At 36.8% G+C, this 18,434-nt stretch overlaps 1 protein-coding gene across 2 annotated transcripts in view; it reads right to left on the minus strand.

Moving 5' to 3' along the window:
* ZBTB20 (zinc finger and BTB domain containing 20) overlaps positions 1-18,434 on the minus strand; it is a 928,525-nt gene that overhangs the window by 154,714 nt on the left and 755,377 nt on the right. The window contains exon 1 of one of the 2 annotated variants that reach the window (XM_043993193.1): positions 6,107-6,471. The exons of the other annotated variant lie outside the window; for it this stretch is intronic. The gene's annotated coding sequence lies outside the window, so the exon portion shown is untranslated. Of the gene's footprint in view, positions 1-6,106; positions 6,472-18,434 lie in introns of those variants that run through there. 2 annotated transcript variants of the gene reach the window in all.

Consider the following 18,434-nt stretch of genomic DNA (forward strand, 5'->3'; position numbering starts at 1 on the left):
GTTTTTTTTTTAAAGAAAACTAAAGATTTAACTCAAATAAAAAATGAAAATGACTTCTAGTTGATTTAAGGAAAGATCTCAAACATATTAACAGAGTGACTGGAAAAATCCAAACTCTATTGAAGGTGAACATATTATCAACAGATAGGTTTAGAATGTGGACACATATGAAGATCATAAGCATACATTATAAACTGAAATAAAAATAAATTACTAGATTTTATACAGCTCAAAAATATTTGCCCATGTATACAAAAATCTATATGAATGCAATGGTATGGATGTTTTTAATTGAGCAAAAATCAACAAAATATAAAGTTGGACATAAATAATAACCATGCCCTGTTTTAGGTAATAAAAAGAATATATAAATAAACATAAGCAAATGTTTATTCAAATAAACCATACCTCCTTAAGGTATTAATGTCAGGTGCTATGGTTGTTAGGGAATCAAACCTTTGACTCAATTAATTTAAAACTGTGATTCAAATTTCAGGTTTAACCTATCCATTTTCTGGTTTTGACTTGCAATTTTTGACTCATTTTAAAGCGTTAAAAGAAAAAAATATTAAAATATTGCATTCTTATAATATTTTGTCAAAAACTCAATTTCCACTTATTAAATTGTTCATTCCTCAAAAAACGGCTAATTGGCTTTTTCTTTAAGCTTTAAGGCAACTTTACCCTTCAGTTGAGAACAAGTATGAGAAATCTCACCTCAAAAGGTAATTTGTTTGGAAACTTATAAATACCTGAAAAGGGGATATGAGCACAAAACCTCTATTTCTGTCATAATTATAATATGATAGCTAATGAATGAGTACATTCTGGCGAGGATAAATTTTTTTAAATTGCAATGACTGATAGGGGCAGCGCAAAATTTGAGAATGTAACCAAGTGAGGAAATAGCAAATGGAGTTAATAGAGATAAGGCATTTTGAAAAATGAAAACTTATTTAAAATTACTAATAGTAAAGTATATATTCCAACAAAAAAAATAAATGGAGAATGCAGGTCTCCAAAAACAGCCAGGCTACATATTGAGCCAGAGGGAAACCTGCTTCTTTTGTCTTAGAGAGCCCTTTTGGATTCCTGGCCGGGGGGGAAAAAAAAGGTTACACAAAAGATACATGTGTTCCTATTCTGGTATTCTGCAGGCCCACCTAGATTTAAGCTTTCAATTCCAGATGAGATCAGGCATGTTCAGACTAGCACATCTCTGCTCTGTTAAGCACATAGCTTCTGCCACTTCAATGACACATTCCTGTCTCCCCAAATTTATTTGCAATAGATGTCTTTTTAAAAAATCTGCAAAATTCCTATCTGAGTTGATTATATTATTTAGTTTAAAAAAGTCCTTGCCTACTGTGCTAACACCAAGTTTTAAAGTTAACGGAGGTTACTTCTATACAAAAGGAAAGTTGAACAGTACTTACCCTAAGTATAACGTGCAAGCTTTAATAGGGGAATATACTTTTGCTATATGGTATCTAGGAGGGTGTCCAGCTTTAAACCTCAGCTCTCTCCCTTCTCCTTACTGGAAAACTGAGTAGCTCTGAGAAGGCTCATACAAACCAACAGCCTTACCTGTGGCCATTCAGAACATTGCACTTTGGAGTGTGTTAAAAACTATGAATAAAGTCACATACAGCGCATGCTCAGCAGACAATTGAAAAAAAAATAACATTTTTCAAAAACAAATTTCTTCAATCGAGGCAAAACTAACATTCTAAACTATGCCAGGTTAACGTTTGGGGACAAAGCTGTTTTTGAGTTTTCTGTTGCTCCAAAGAGGGTCTGAAAAAAATTTAACTAAACAATAAACAAGTTATCCCCTACCTTCTTTTGGATATTCCTAAAGAGGATCCAGTGTATTTTCTTTGAAGTTTCAACATTTTACTTCTGGCTAAGATAATGTATAAAAAATTTCAACCCAGAAAAAGATCATTTTAAAGAAAGTTCCAAGGAGCTACAAATTCTGGGCTCAGAGAAGAAAATATTCATCTCAAATTTAATTGAAATACTGTTGTTGTCGTCACACAAAAATGACGCCTTATACAACTACAAACATATTCTCCTATTTGTAGTTAATGTGGACACAGTGAGATTTTCATCTAGAAATTTTTTTTCCAAGTTGAAATTTAAATTTTGTAAATTTTTTTTGGGGAAAAAAGCACATGGAAAATTTCAAGGAACCGAACAATAATTTCAGCACAGTTCATTCATTTTTAATAGTAGGTATAGTGGGGAATACAATCACATATCAATTAGCTAAACAGCAGGTTATAAAAATAAAATTTTTATAAAAGAAGGTTTTAGATTACTAATTGCAGTAGGAATATGTGTCATTCCTGACTCCAAATTCCTCTCCCATTTCTCCATTAGCAGCCATAAACATTTCATTTTACCTTCTATCTACAAACCTTGCCTGACCAGTAGACATCACAGTGCTTATCTGAATCTCTTACCTAATTCTTAAGTCACTGGAAGAATTTCAGCAGCTGCCTTAATTTTCAGTGGAGCTCATCTGGACACAGAAAAGCCCAGCAGACAGATTACTCACTATCCATGAGGCTTTCAGGTTTAGCGGATGAGGCAAAAAAAAATAATAAATTTCTAAAAAGTTCGTAAAAGTGAAAGTAAGGCTGGATAGGTTGGAAAAAGTTGATTATACCCTGAAAGTCCTTGCAACCCGACACAGGTGTTTGCTAACTTATTCCACTATGAATGCTGACGAGAAAGAGAGTTGTTAAGTGGAGGGCATGGGACAGAGATAATATAAAAGGGATTTTAGAAATGCAGCTTGATGATGGATGTGTTTAAAAATGGACTGAAAAAGTCTAAAATTGGCATTTCTTTACAGCAGATGATTAAAACAGAATATTGAAATAATTAAAGCTTTTTCCTTAAATGAAACATCAGCACACAAAACAAAAAAAAACAGAGAAGATAAAGAAAATGCACTCACACACACATGTACATAAGGACATACACAACTAGCGGGTATGGGGAGAAGGAAATTAAATAAAAGAAAACAAACAGAATCCTAACAGGCCATTCTCCTAAAAGGAGTCCAAATAAAAAGTCATATGATATCTGATAGTGCAGGACACGTCGCCAAGAACTGGAGCGGATTGCCTACAGGAAGAAAGAGCCAGTGTGTTCCTGCTCAAAGAGCTTTTCTTTCCTCATTCTCTCTCTCTCTCTCTCTCTCTCTCTCTCTCTCTCTCTCTCTCTCTCTCTCTCTCTCTCTCTCTCTCTCTCTCTCTCTCTCTCTCTCTCTCTCGCTTTTCTCTTCTACTGTGAATGTGTTACTCTCAGGTCAGGTCCATGAAGAATCCCAGAAAGACAGCTATCATCTTTCAATGTACTTCTGGCAATAGGGACAGCTGATGGAAGATACCTTTTAGTTGAGATCGAGTCTGTGGAGTTCTAAGTACCAACTCTCTCCCTTACCCCTTTTTCTTGACCCTCTGGTCACATTTTTTTTTAAAGCAAGCTTAGCAGCCTAGAGCAACAAAAGAGTTTCAGGGGGGAAAAAGAACTCTTGCCTCCAAATGTGAAACTTTACAATCCGACTCTTCTCTCTGCTTTGTTGACTTTCTTTGAAAAGTGCTTCCCCCCAACTCCTTAACAAAAAAATAAAAGCACAGCAAACAGTTTTTAAAAACCACATATATGTAAAAATATATAATATACATATATATATGTGTGTGTATTATATATAGAGAGAGACATGTATATATAGATATAAATATAAAGTCTGAAGGTGACAGAACTGTTTATTCTCCTAGAGTCCTGAAAAAAAAAATCACAGCTCTAAAAGCAAGCCACAGGGGGGAAATTTTAGATTTTTCCCAAAGTTCTCCCAATTCTAATGCCTTTAAACTCCTAACACTGGCCACCTATCTCTTTCGTTCTCTCTGAGGGTCATTACTGAGTCAATGAATATACACACACTAAAGTTTCCCCCAAAGACTCCTCCTTATCAAGTAACTCTTAAGACACTCACACTTCCCAATCAGAAGGATATTCTGACTATGCATTTCACTATGCAATGTAATGCATTAGATTCCCAAGAAAGAGTTATATAAATGCATTATATAAATGTGTAAAAATATGTTTATATTTTTCCTCCATTCTTGGTCCATCTCTCCAGGGATGTTAATACATTTTCAATGCATGGAAGGAGGAAAAAAGAGTTTTGGTATCTTGAAAACAACTGTCATAACTGCTTTCTGCATGGCAAAATTGTTATCTATAGTTACATTATTTCATATAACATATGTTTAGGATATAGAAGTATATGACATGTATGACTTTTTTATTATTATGTGTCTATTATATACTTTAAAATATTTTAAAATGGCAAATAGAGGCAATATATAAGGAAGACTTAGAAAAGTAAGATTTTCTTGAGTTTGCGATTAAACAATGTAGAAATGCGAACCTCAGTAATAAGTACAGATATACAAAACATACTGAGTATGGAATTGTGGCCATATTTTTCCACATACATAATGTATATGATTAAAATTTCAGCATGTTTTTTCATTGCTAGAGTATTAATTTGTAAATTGAGCTGGTCTGTTTGCTACAAGTGAAAATAGTACATTGAAGAAATATTAAAAAACTAAATGGATAGAAGTATAAATCTAAAACCAAACATAACTATTTTGAAACCCGTACAGAAGTAGTCATATTAAGAATAAAGAAAGCAGTCTCTCCAGAGGAGTGTTGCCATTTAGGTAATTAGGCAGAAACTAAAATAAAAATACCCCATCTCCTACCTTAAAAAAACGGATACACTGAACAAGTGATGCCCTTTAAGCAAATGGGCAGAAAAACTGATATGAATGAATGGATATGCTCCCCTTCTGAATTTTGGGAACCCATATACCTTAATATATGATAAACTTTTTACCTAAGTGGCAGAAAGTGGGAGATGCTCTCTCCCCTATGACTTGATTTTCTGTGTAGCTTTTCTTTTCCTCCACAATATTCTGGAGAATCAGGGAAGGCAGAGAGGTGAAGCAGTGATATAGGGGTGAGAGGAGCTACATCCTGAACAACTTTTATTGTGAGATTAAAAATAGCATAAACTCAGCATACGAACAGTCGGATTTGGAGAGATTATACGAGAAATAAGCAATATAAAAAGTCAACTGATCTCCCCCCCCTTTACAAATTTTACATATTTTAGGGGGGAAGGAGGGAAGATAACTGAATGTCTTTGTGTCTCTATAGAGCCAATGTTCTGTTCCTGGGTCTTTTAAGGAAAAAAACTAATAAAAATAGAAAAACATATATCAGACATTAAGCTCACTCCCCCCCTCACCCCCCACCCCCTTTCTTTTGTAAAGAACTCTTTGTTCTCTAGTGAAAATGCTGAAAAATCCCCGGGCAGCGACTCCCTGAAACAAGTGCAAAACACTTAGAGGCTTTTGGGCTGGCTGGGAGCCAGAAACCCTCCCGCTGTCTGGTTAGGAGGAAAAAAAAGGGAGAGAGAGGGAGAAGAGAGGGGGAGAGAGGAATAGGGAGGGGGAGAGTGGGGAAAGAGAGAGGGAGAGAGAGAGAGAGAGAGGGGAGAGGGAGAGGGAGAGGGAGAGAGAGGGAGAGGGAGAGGGAGAGAGGGAGAGGGAGAGAGAGAGAGAGAGAGAGAGAGAGAGAGAGAGAGAGAGAGAGAGAGAGAGAGAGAGAGAGAGAGAATTGGAGCTTCCTTTAATAGACATAGGAAGCAGCTTTTTTTTCTTTTCTTTTTTTTTTCAAAACTGGCGGTCAAGCGTTAAGTAACTCCCTTCTCAATCCACCTGCTAGAAATGAACTTGGATAACCCCCCGGGGGTGCACAAAGGCTGGGGAGACAGTAACATATTCCATACTCTTCTTCCCCCCCCCCCGCACTGCTTCCATTCTTCCTGCTCCCATCACATAAATGCCCATAGCTTTTTCCTCCCGTCCCCCTACAGCCCCCAACAACAAACATTGCAAAATATAAGCTATGTCTCTCCCCTCCCCGTCCGTCGACCCCCCCCCCAAAAAAAAAAAAACCAACCGCTTCCATCTCGGTTGCGACATGGTGATAAGGGGTAGCGAACATCTCATACCTGGTGTGAATGCTAATCAGTCAGGAGTTCTCCTTTTCCCAAGACAGGGAACTGTTTCCTTCCAAATTTATTAGAACCTCCTCCACTGCCTCTTTGAAAAACCTTCTTTGTCACCCTCTCCCAAGTCCCGATACTTCTTTAAAAAAAAAATGGCTTCGGAGCTCCTTCTATTCTTGATATTGATTCTCTCTCTCTCCCCCCACCCCTCCTCCTTTCTCCTGTCTCTGTCTCTTCTGAGTGGTCTATTGATAAGTCCCTGGAGGCACTGGGTCAGCCTGCCCGTAGGAAACCAGACACAATGCACAAATCTCCGAGTGCCATTCTGCCATCAGCAAGCAGACCACGTTTAGGAGAGAGAGAGGAAAAAAAAAAACAGTAGAGCAAGAGACAGGGGGGGTGAGAGGGAGAGGGAGAGAGGGAGAGAGAGGGAGAGGGAGAGAGACGGAGGGGGAGAGAGAGAGAGAGAGAGAGAGAGAGAGAGAGAGAGAGAGAGAGAGAGAGAGAGAGAGAGAGAGACGGGGAGAGAGAGAGAGAGAGAGAGAGAGAGAGACGGAGAGAGAGAAGGAGAAGGAAGGAGAGTGTGAGAAAAAAGACTGATTGGAACAGGAGGAGGGAGGGAGAGAGAAAAAGGAGAGCGAGAGAGAGCGAGTGAGAGAGAGAGAGAGAGAGAGAGAGAGAGAGAGAGACTGCCAGTCAGGTTAATCATCCCTACTTTAATTAGCTGTTCGGCTTAGACATAAAACAATTGAATTTGAATGATCTGTCAGCAGGCTCGGCTGAACCAAAGGGGAAAAGCGAATATTACAAAAAGACTGTTGGTGTGTTCTGATAAGCAATACTGCTCGTACTGACAAATCCTCAAAGGGGGAACTATTAAAACTTACAACCAAACAAAAAGTACAAATACAAATGGCATTATATAGAGGCCCTCTCTAAAAGATGGAATTTCCTCCTTTTCTTTTATGAACCAGAGATGTTTATGTGCAGGTGCAAATGTATAAAGGAATACAGGGAATATATGAAAGTTTATTAACGATGGTGGAGTCTACCAGACAGATGCTGCAGAGACAAGACAGGTACAGACTGATACTGAATCTAGATCTTAGAGGTAGATGGATGCTACGGTCAGCTATCTGAGACAAATTCTGTGGGCAGGCAGACAGATTTCAGATACAGTATACTCGTGTCTAAAAAGGCAAAAGTTCTGATGGAATAAAAGGTGCCAATCTATTCATTCCACCATTCACTGGTTGCACTCCAAGGTGCAGGTAAAATGGATTAATCCTAGTGACAAACAGTGCAGGCAAAATGCTTCATGGCAGACACTGGAGACATTTAAGGCATTACAAAGGATGTTAGAGGGAAAGGCACCTTAGAAATGATATCATTTAATCCCTGCATTTTATTGATGAGGAAACAGGTACAGAGAAATGAAGTAACTTAACCAAAGAAACAAAACCATTTAATGAGTCTAGTCTAGAACCGCTCTACTAACTCCCACTTCAGTGCTTTTCCCAGTTTGTCACTTTATTCTCTGAAATTCTCAAACCTGCAAGACAAAAAAGGTAAGGGAAAACCACCCTTGCCTCTAAAATAATTGGACAGTTGTTCAGAAAGAGTTTATCAATCCTGCAAATTAGCCCCCAAAGTGAGGTCTTTTCCCTCACTTCAAGATGTCAAAATAGTTGAATGTAATGATTTTCTTTTTATTTGGATGTTGGTGGTAAGGAATTAAGCATCACGAGTCATGTTCTGGAGCAAATCAGTAAGACCAAAGAACCTTATTACTTTCAAAGATGTACAACTTCCATCCCATTCCAGAAGGGCCAAGGTTTGTGAATGAATGTATAACAGCCTCACTCAGGGTTCATAATCCATTCTATGAACATCTACTATGTCATCATTTGAAGAGATATGGATTTCTCACACAGGCTAACTTCTAACTTCTAAAGTATAGGATTATTATAGGGTGAAAGAGATAATCTTTTAGTCTTAAATCACTGATGAGAAGATTGTGTACCTGGAAGACTAGCTGTGGGCAACTTTTCTTATACTTCAGTTGCTAAAAATCCAATAGAATGGCAATAGCAGAAGTGTTATCTGCCCGTGATTTTAAAGTTATCTTCTTTGGTCTGTGTGACAGTTTTTTTGGTAGGGATCCTCTTCCTGAGAATAGCTAACTAAAGGCCCAATTTTAAAAAGAGGTGGGAGCATGGAGGAGAGGGTTTACAAGGTACAACTTGCTTTAGTAAAGAAAGTGGGTCATCTGGTGTTATTAGAAATTGGAAAGATTAAGTTCCTTTTCCTAGGACAAGAATTATGGTACATATAAAGAAAGAAGTGTCTCTCAGAAATGCTGCAACAACTAAATTGTTTCTCAATAAGGGAAGAAGGGGGAAAACAGAAAAGAAGGGTCACTAAGAATATGCTTAAAGGGCAAATAATCTAGGAAGAGTAAAAGTCATAGCAATGTAGATTATGAGCAAATCAATATATTCCACGGTGGAAGTGACATGACTAAAGCAACGTGACTAAAGCAAAATTCAATTGATTCTGAAGAACAGCAAAAATCAGTTAAAGCATTTGTTCTGATGTTGGGTAGATGCAACCTAAATCTTGATGTAGCTTCAACAGAGAATATAATAGGTTAGAGTTTTGCTGCAAATGCATATCCAGACCACTAAGATTCCAGGTGGATGCGACATTTAAAGAAGTACAGCTTTATACTTGTTCGCCATTAACAAAGTAGGAACTGGATACATAAATAGAACTCTGTTGGAAAGGGTGAGACGAGAGAATTACAAAATTCAGAACTCAAGAATGCTTGAGCCTAAAACTTCAAGGATCACATCTGCCATCCATAGTATTTTAATTTCAGTTTTAAGAAATAATAGTAAATATTTTGTTGAATCACCAAGTAGTATCTTGCTCTTCAATTGCCTAACTGTGTGACCCAATATATAGGGTACTCTGCTGCTGCTACTGCTGAAAAAATGAATAGCAAAAAGGGATGGCCGTGATCACTCAGGGCAGTTATATATTTGATGGTATTTTTAGCACTACGAGGGTAGAGTTAACATATGGGTTATTAGTTGGCTTAATTCCAGTTTGGATAATTACATCACGTCTCTTTCATTTTTCCCTGAATATGGCATTCTTCACTTCCTGTCATAAATGTTTGTGTACATTTTCAAAGCATATGTATAACACACACATATACACAATCATGTCTGAAGCTTGCATAATTATTGAGAATATGTGGAAATGAAAGAAAAAGTAACTATTTAAATCTAAGATTTTGTTAATCATTTATTAAATGAACATATTTCTAAGCCATTTCCTTGGGGGCAACATTCTTGTCTTGTTTCTTCTAATGGGCAGATATCTCAAGAGCTTATGATCTCCTGGTAAGCTGGTTTCCTTTTAGTACTGTATATGGCTTCTAGTACAAAAATAAGCACTAAAAACTATAGATCCTTAGAGCAGGAAGTCAAGAATAGGCCCAGAACTGAAGAACTATTCACCTCATGATTTTCATAACATTTTATTAATCCAGCTTGCTTGGAAACCTATTTCTTCCTTACTTAGTACTCTTATTACTACAAAAGAAATGGAAAAGGAAGCCCAGTTTAACATGCCTAATTAGGAAATTTTGGTAAAGATTATAAACAAAAATAATCCAATCCCTTCAACAGACAAACACACTGGCCCTCTAAAACAGAGACTACCTAAATTATGCCAAACATATGGTAGGAAAGTGAAAAATTCAGTCAATCATCCAGATGTTTGTTGTCAGGTAGACAAAACATTTAAAAGATTGAGTTACTTCCCTGTCTTTGACTAGCCATTCTGGCATTGCATAGCCTAAACCATAGCATTAGAATCTTTAGGGAGCCTCTCAAACTTTTCCCTGAAGAAAAAACTGAGGAATTCTAACACAGGATCATGAGATAGCTATTTTGTTGAAGAGCAGAAATGCTTATTTACAACCAGGGGAAAGCATGAGTTATTTATCTTTTCTAATAAAAGTCTGCAGGATCAAATCAGAAAATAAAGGAAATACCATAAGGAGGAGAATGTAGGGTTAATTTATTTACTATGAATGAGGCTTATTAAAATCTCATCTTTAGTTGAAAATTCCTACTCTGCACATAACAATAAAATGCTGTAATTCAAAATATGGCATGATTTGCTTTATTTTTGAAGTACCTTTTTTGGTTTAACTCTGAAAGCCTTTCTTCATATGCACTTCATTCAAATGATTCCTTCCAACCCTCTGTAAATTATCTCGTAAACTTGGTATTTCTGAGATGATTCCCTAACGCTCTAAGGAGATTTAGCATCATCCTATTCCAATCTCCCTCTCAGTACCAACACCCATATCCCTTTTACCTGGAACAAGCTCCCAATTAATGAATACCAACCCCTCTTCCACTTCTTTGGCTCTCCTGATAAGACTGTTAGTTACCCTTTGATTGTTCTGTATGGTATTATTCACAAACATATAATTTATACCACGAGACCCTAAAGCTCCTAGGAGCAAAGTCTGTGTTTGGCATGTTTCATTTTTTGTCCAGAATCACATACCCCTATTGTGGTATACTAGTTCGAGGCAAGAACAATTGACCCTCTTGGCTTACACACAAAGAATTTCAATTTAGTCCCTCCCAGGATCAATCTTCCAATATGTAAAAGGGGGTAGACTACTATGCTAAATCTGGCAAATTGAAATTTAAAACCAAGTGATATTATTAGGTAGTACATAGAAGAGCTAAGTGGTAAAAAGAATTATTATTGGCAGCTATAATTTCCCTTTTGGACATACTCCTTAGAATGACTATTGAGTCAGGTCTTCCTGGATCCTAATTTATAAATTTAAAGGAAAACTTTACATGAGTACAAAGAAAGCTGGTACATAAATGACTACCAGAATTGTCTTTATTATGTCATAAAATAGTTCCTCACCTTTAATTCAAATGGACCATAGGTATAGCACTATATGTACATATGCAATATATATATATATAAATACATGTAACAACATATAAAATAATCTAGTATATTTAATTGGTTCTTAGAGCTGGAAGTGACTTAAGATGTTTTTAAATTCAACTGCCTCAAGTACAGAAATGTAAATTAAAATGACCCTAAAGTTCTACTTTACATCCATCGGATTGACAAAAATGACAAAAGGAAAATGGCAGTTGTTGGAGGGACTGTGGGAAAACAGCCACACTAATGTACTTTTGGTGGAGCTATAAATTGGTCCTTATTAGTTATTATGGAAAGCAATCAACTGGGGAATGGCTGAACAAATTGTGTTCTGTTACTACAGAGGAATATTATTGCTCTGTAAGAAATTACAAAAGTGTTATTTTCAGACAAACCTGTAAAGACATATGAACAGTGTAGAGTGAAGTGAACAAAATCAGTAGAACAACATATACATGTGTGTATATTAACAATTTGAAGAAAAATTAATTTTTAAAGGCTTAAGAATTCTGACCAGTGCAAAGGCCAAGTATAAATCAAGAGGGCTCAGGATGAAGCATGCTATCCACCATATAATAAAGTGCCATAATTCAAAGCATGACATAACATGCTTTACTGTTAAAGCACTTCTTTTGGTGACAAGAGAAGTGATGAACTCAAAATGCAGAAGGGGATACACATTTTTTTGGACATGGACAATATATGGACTTGTTTTTCCTGGCTTATTTATTTTAAGGGCATTCCTTCCTCTCTCCTCTCCTTTCCGCTCCTGTTCTTTCTTCCTCCCTCCTGTCCTGTCACTTCTACTATCAGTAGATTATAGTTCTACTTTTAGGATCAGGCAGAATTAGGTCTAATTTTCCTTCCAAATGACAGTCCTGATCAATCCAGTGATCAACCATGATTCCAGAGGCCCAGTGATAAAGAATGCTGCCCACCTCATGACATAGAGGTGATAGACTGATAAGCAAGATGAGATACATATTTGGAAGCAGCGAATATAGAAATCTGTTTTGTTTGATCAAGTGTATTTGTTACAAGTATCTTTTATATTTTTCCCCCAGTGGGGAAGGAAAATGTTTAATTGAAAATAAAAATATAGCCCTTAAAAAAGTCAGGCCTCTGTAGTGATTATTGCTATTTTTAAGCTAGTTACAGGACTTGATATTTACCACTGTTAAATTTTGTTGATTTTGGCCCATCATTCAAGGCTACTAAAATATACTCTCCTTTTTCTATATTTCACAGCACTTTGTACTTCTCTTATGGTATTTCTCACATTCTACTTTGTATTATTATAACTGTTTTGAATTTTTGCCATTAAAGTCCTACTGATTTATTGTAACATGAATGTGACCTTAGACTCTCAAAGGCTATGCCAGCATCACCTCTGGAAGTTGTTGTCAAGCTGGAAAGGATTGGAGTATGGATCCAATGACAGATGGGCTGTCCAGGGATCAGTTGAACTAAGTTTAGAGCCATTTGTTATTTACCTGACTAATCAGAGGGTAATGAAGTTTTTGGCAACAGCAGCTCTCAATGACTGTCTATGAAGGCACTCAGGGGTTGTGATATATGCACACCAACAAAATAATAGATTCTAAAAGTATTGAAAAACTATACTTGTCATCTGCCTTAATAGATGTTAAGGTCCTCATTTGCAGGTTCTCAATCTCAGGGACTGTAACTTACTCATCTTTGAATCCCTTCAAAACTTCTATCATCTTTCCTAATACATAGTAGGTGTTCAGGAAATGCTTTTGAATGAAAATTTAATTAAATTTAATTCATTTTGACCAGAGAAGTGAACTCACTATATCTCGTCTTCTTTCCTATCTTGGGTTTAATTTCTTTCTAATAAGAAGGAAAATGTCTTAAATCATAATGAAATGATGAAATTAATGATGTGTGAAAGCCTTTACAGGTGGAAGAATGTTCTCCCTTTGAAGATGATAGCTGAATGGTTGGTATAGTCTCCTGAACAATATCTTCATTCCAAAAGGTCTGTCTGTTACTGATATGTATGTAGTTGCTTGTTTTTTGGCTATTGCCTCTCATCACTCTTAGCTATAATATGTTGCTTAAGACTACTTAATACTTCAGTCTGGCCTTAAGAATTTTCTTTTGTGCTAAGGCTGCTCTGTTTTAGAATACTGTGTGGTATATAAGTCGTCCACGACTGGTGGAAGCCTACTACTATATAAGCCCATGTAGTTTATAAAGTAGCCTGCCATCACTCACTTGCTGAATATATCCTATACAGCAAAATGGTGATGGAAGTAGGTCTAGCTTGCTTCTCTGTTCACAGAGGTCAGCCATCTATGACCTAAGTCCAAGCTGTTGGTTGTTCTTGCCTTGACATTTCATACTAAATATGTCTCCTAGATTAAAGTGCTCAAAAAACTCAACGTGTTGGGTCCATAACTAATCTTGATGATGAGTAAGCACTGTAGTCTTTTTGTTAGTTTCCTGTAACTTGTACTGGCTCACTTAATTCTGTATTTTTGTTTTTGAGCATGAATTCATGTTGGACAGCATGCTAATAAGAAAGTTTGGATTCTATCTGGACAGTAAAAATCTTTGCTCTTTATAGAGTTTACATAACAAATATTTCCATCAATTCACAAGGTTGTGCTGTTTCTGCAAAGCACACTCTCATCATTTTATGTCTTCTATATGTATTTTTTAAGGTACAGTCATAAGTGTATAGAAATTTACTGAAGAACAAGTTACTGAAATATCTATAATGAAGCTTGTAGTTCTTTGAATTTGAAGACTTTCAATCACAGATTCTTAAAACATTAGAGCCAGAAGGATCTTTAGAGTTCATCTGTCCAGTCCTTCCTTTTAGAGATGAGACTAAAGGTCAGACAGAAAAAGTTAATGGCAGATTTAGGCCTAGAATCCAGGTCTTCTGACTCTCTGGATAGTGCTGTTCCTATTAATTAGAGGATTAGAAATGAAGTCCTACATCCAATTTCTGCAAGGTCATTTAATAGATTAAATACAACTTGGTTATTATAGAAACTGCTCTGATACAGCCAGACTAAACCATAGGATAGAGTTAGAATTTTCTTGGCTTTCTAGGTAACTGAAATTCATGGCAACCTTAGCTACTTATCACTTTCAGAATACAAGCATGTAGTTGATTTCAAATACAGAATATAAATTCTGAAGACCTTTTCACTTATCCTTTTTTCTGCCAAATGGTAGAAATCAAGTATACGTCTGTGATGGACCCTAAAATGACAGTAAGATGTTGAGAATTCATGTCTTTCTATGTTATACAGTAGCTGGTACAGGTTAGAAAACCAAGATCATGCCACCAATAAAAACATGAATTTGCTATAGTTGAATCTTGCTTTTTCTCTTGATAGTAATGATAATAGCGTTTTTGAAATCTTATATCCTTTTCTCAGTTCTCTCTATGTAGAAGGAAAAAAAAACTATGAAGGTACCTGAATAGAAATTTCCCTCTCAGAAGTTGCAGCCAACTAAATACAGTGGTTTTATCATTCTATACTTTATAAGTCTTCATCTGTGGTGGTAGGCACAGACCGTGTAACTAATGTGCAACTACCCACCCTCCCCCCACCCACCCCAGTGTTTGCCATTTATCTACTATGAAGGCAGGAATTTCCAAAGAATACTGTTTAAATGTACTGTGGAAGCATATTATAAAAATCTTTAGTTGGGTGTCATAATCCTACACATTTGAGCTTTGCCATCACAATCTAGGTCAAGTTTGTTATTTAGTTTAATGTATATTTCCCAGGCACATAAACCTTTGACAGAATCAAGAACAAGGTGTTGATAAATATATTATTTTACATAAATAGCCTTCTTGATCTCTCAGTTGGCCCATATGACCCTAAGGAAATACAGAAGGGGCACTGGCTATAGATTTTAGGACGTTATTAGATCTCATCAATGTGAGAATTCCCTTTGTTGGTGCTTATTATAATTAATGTGCACCTTCTCATCTTGTGTAATTCGAGTCCATGTTATCCCACAGGTTTTCCACAGATGATTTACTCAACATGTTAGAAGGCCTTCCTGTAGGTCTTTTTATATTTCCTGAGTACCAGTCCAGTAACCAAGTCATTTGGCTGTCATCTCTTATTCTCAATAAATTATGGGTTTGCCTCTTCCAATCATGCACTTTATGAATGATATACCGATATGATGATATATCAGCTATATACTGAAGAAGAAAACTACTGGTGAATCTGTTATAATTTTGTAGATTTCAGCCTCACTGTATACATTTTTACTCAGGGAAGGTTAAATCAGACTAATATGTTTAATATAGCACAGCAGAGAACAAATTTATATATGAGATCTTTCTCAATATCCATCAAAGCTGGAGCTACAGAGGAAAATATCTTCAAAGACACATGCCGGGGCATTCAATATTAGAAATATTTTTTCTAATTAGGTATTAAGAACTTAGAACCTCTTTCCTATCAATTGGTCATTAAGTCAACAAATGCTCAAGGAAGAAAAAGACTATTGGTCTTTTCAATATTGTTGTTGTTCAATTGTTTCAATCATGTCCGACTCTTCATGATCCCATTTTTGGGGTTTTCTTGGTTAAAAATATTGGAGTGGTTTGCCATTTACTTTTCCAGCTCATTTTTACAGATGATGAAATTGAGACAATCAGGGGTGACTTGCCCAGAGTCACACAGATAGTAAGTATCTGAGGCTGGATTTGAATTCAGGTCTTCTTGACTCCAGGCCTAGCACTTTAGCCACATGCCAGCTAGCTGTCCCCTTTCCAATATTTGTTGATAGTTATGATAGTTATACCTTTACAATTGCCATGCAAATTATTATTTCTTAATGTAAACTTCATCAGCATATAATATCAAGTTGGGCTGAATAGTCTGAAGGAATAATGCCCCAATTAATTATGACTGTGTTGATAATATTCCAGGCCCAAGTCTCAAGTCAGTCAGTATTCCTCCTGCCTCCTTCTCCCTGCCTTCCACACAGAAAGAGCAAGCAGGAAAGACTAAAGCCTAATATACTTGTCCCTAGCCCAGCAATAAATACCTTTTTTTGACTAGAAGCATTATTATTTTCCTACAATCTACTACACCATGGTTAACAATCTCAAAACATATGTTTCATTATCTATCCCTGGATTACTTGAATCACTAGCCTTATAGAAAATTGGCTCAATAGCAACCTCATATTCTCTCATCCCCATCTTCCTCAAACTTACTATACTCATGTCTTACTCTGACAGTTTCTACTCTTGTCATGGTGCCCTTTGAAATTCCCATTCCATAATGAATAAAATCCCTTAATTATGGACATTGTTTTATCACAGTCCTTCCAAATAATGGCTGCCATTCAGATCTGACTCCCCACTGACACTACTGTATCTTTGACCATACTCTTCAGTATTGGCAATATCTTCATTTAAAACTTCCAACACACTGACCCTAGAGGAAGACTTGGTTTACTCACTGCCACTTTCAGACTTTCCCTTTAATGCTATCAACTAATAAACAAGTTTCTAGAAGTTCATTCTATTCAAATTTTCTACTCATATTAGATTACAGTGGTTACCATACACTTTATGGCTCCTAGGTAATCTTCCCTACTATCTCAAGGAATTCTCTTGGCTCCTTGTCTTTTCCTTTTCCTTAACTTCTGCCCTTATACCCGGGGATGTGAATATTCATAATGATACTAGCTCAACTCCCTAACTTCTTAATTGCTCAAGATTTCTAAATTATATGTTCTATGACTTAATCCACCTCAGCCACACACATAGACAAATTATGGATCTCACCATTATCTACAAATATTTCAGTTCTATGCTGCTGTTCCTCTCAATGACTATAACATCTTATCATTCCATCTCTTGCTGTGCCTCATCCTGAATAAAAATATTCTTCTTCAACCCTCATTATGACCTATAGGCCTTCTACCCCTTAACATTTTTTTTCAGATCATTACCCTTCATTGACCCTATAGTTGGCCAGTTCAATTCTACACTGGCTTCTATTCTCCAATTCCTCACTTTCTTGTCCTACAATTATGCATCCCTCACCAAACTTCAGCCCTGGGTTGCTCTCACCATGCACCTCCACTGCTCACACTCATGGACTTTGGAAGTTTGAGGAAATCATAAAATTTGGCATATTGTAAATTCATGACATCCAACTTCAAGTAGGCCTTCATGTTGTCAAGGCAATCATTTATTCCTCCTTAATTGAATCCCTATCTTACTTTCCACAGATGCTTTACTAAACTTTATGTTCTGTTGTCAAGCTTTCCCTTCCTCTCCCTGACCCCCCAACCAAAGTGGAGAATCTTCTTTCTTACTTTATTGAGAAAACTGAAGCCATCAATGAAAGCTCCATCTTCTCTCCTTTTCATTTCATAACTCTCTGACATCATCCCCACTCTACCCCCTCCCACCTTTCTCCCAGTCTCTGACAACAAGGTGGGCCAGTGTCTACATGTGTCCTCAATCCCATTCCTTCCTCTCTTCTCTAGCAGTCTGCATCTTCAATATTCCCTCCTTCCTCTTTCTAAATCTTCAGCATCTCCCTACTGCTTCCTTCACTAAGGCTTTCAAAGATGCCCAAATCTTTATCAGTCTTAAAAATCCTGCGCTAGGCCTTACTACTTCCCTCTAGCTATTATCTTTTAGCTGTCCTCCCTTTTCAGCCAAACTCCTAGAAAAAGCTGTTTGTGCTCATTGCCTCCTTTTCCTCGCCTCTACCTCACTTTTCAACCCTTTGCAGTCTGACTTCTGACTTCATTACTCAACTTACTTCATTACTCAACTGTTCTCTCCAATGAGTGTAGGGTTGCCAAATCTGATGGTCCTGTCTTAGTCTTCATTCTTTTTGACCTATGTGCTGTATTTGACACTATTGGTCACGCTCTCCTCTTAGTCGTATTCTCCTTTTTAGATTTTCATGATGCTATGTAGTTCTGGTTCTATTCTAAACTGTCTAAATGCTCTTCTGTCTCCTTTGCTAGTTTCTCATCCACATCATGCCTCCTAATTCTCAGTGCTTTGCAAGATTCTGCCCAGGGTCCTCTTATCTTCTCTCTCTACATTTTCTCTTTTGGTAGGCCTCTTAAACACCTATGGTTTTGATCATTACTTTATGTAGATGACTGACAGATGTATGTATCCAGCCCTAGTTTCTTTTCTGAGCACCAGCTCACATCGTCCATTGCCTGTTGAACATTCTGATGACAGTGCGCTGCATTGTAGGCATCTCAAATTTAGCACTTCACAATGAGAACCCACTTTCTTTTCCTCCAAATCCAACTCTATTCCAAACTGTCCTGTTTCTGTCAA

Source organism: Dromiciops gliroides, chromosome 3, assembly GCF_019393635.1.
Source record: "Dromiciops gliroides isolate mDroGli1 chromosome 3, mDroGli1.pri, whole genome shotgun sequence".
NCBI classification, from domain to species: domain Eukaryota; kingdom Metazoa; phylum Chordata; class Mammalia; order Microbiotheria; family Microbiotheriidae; genus Dromiciops; species Dromiciops gliroides.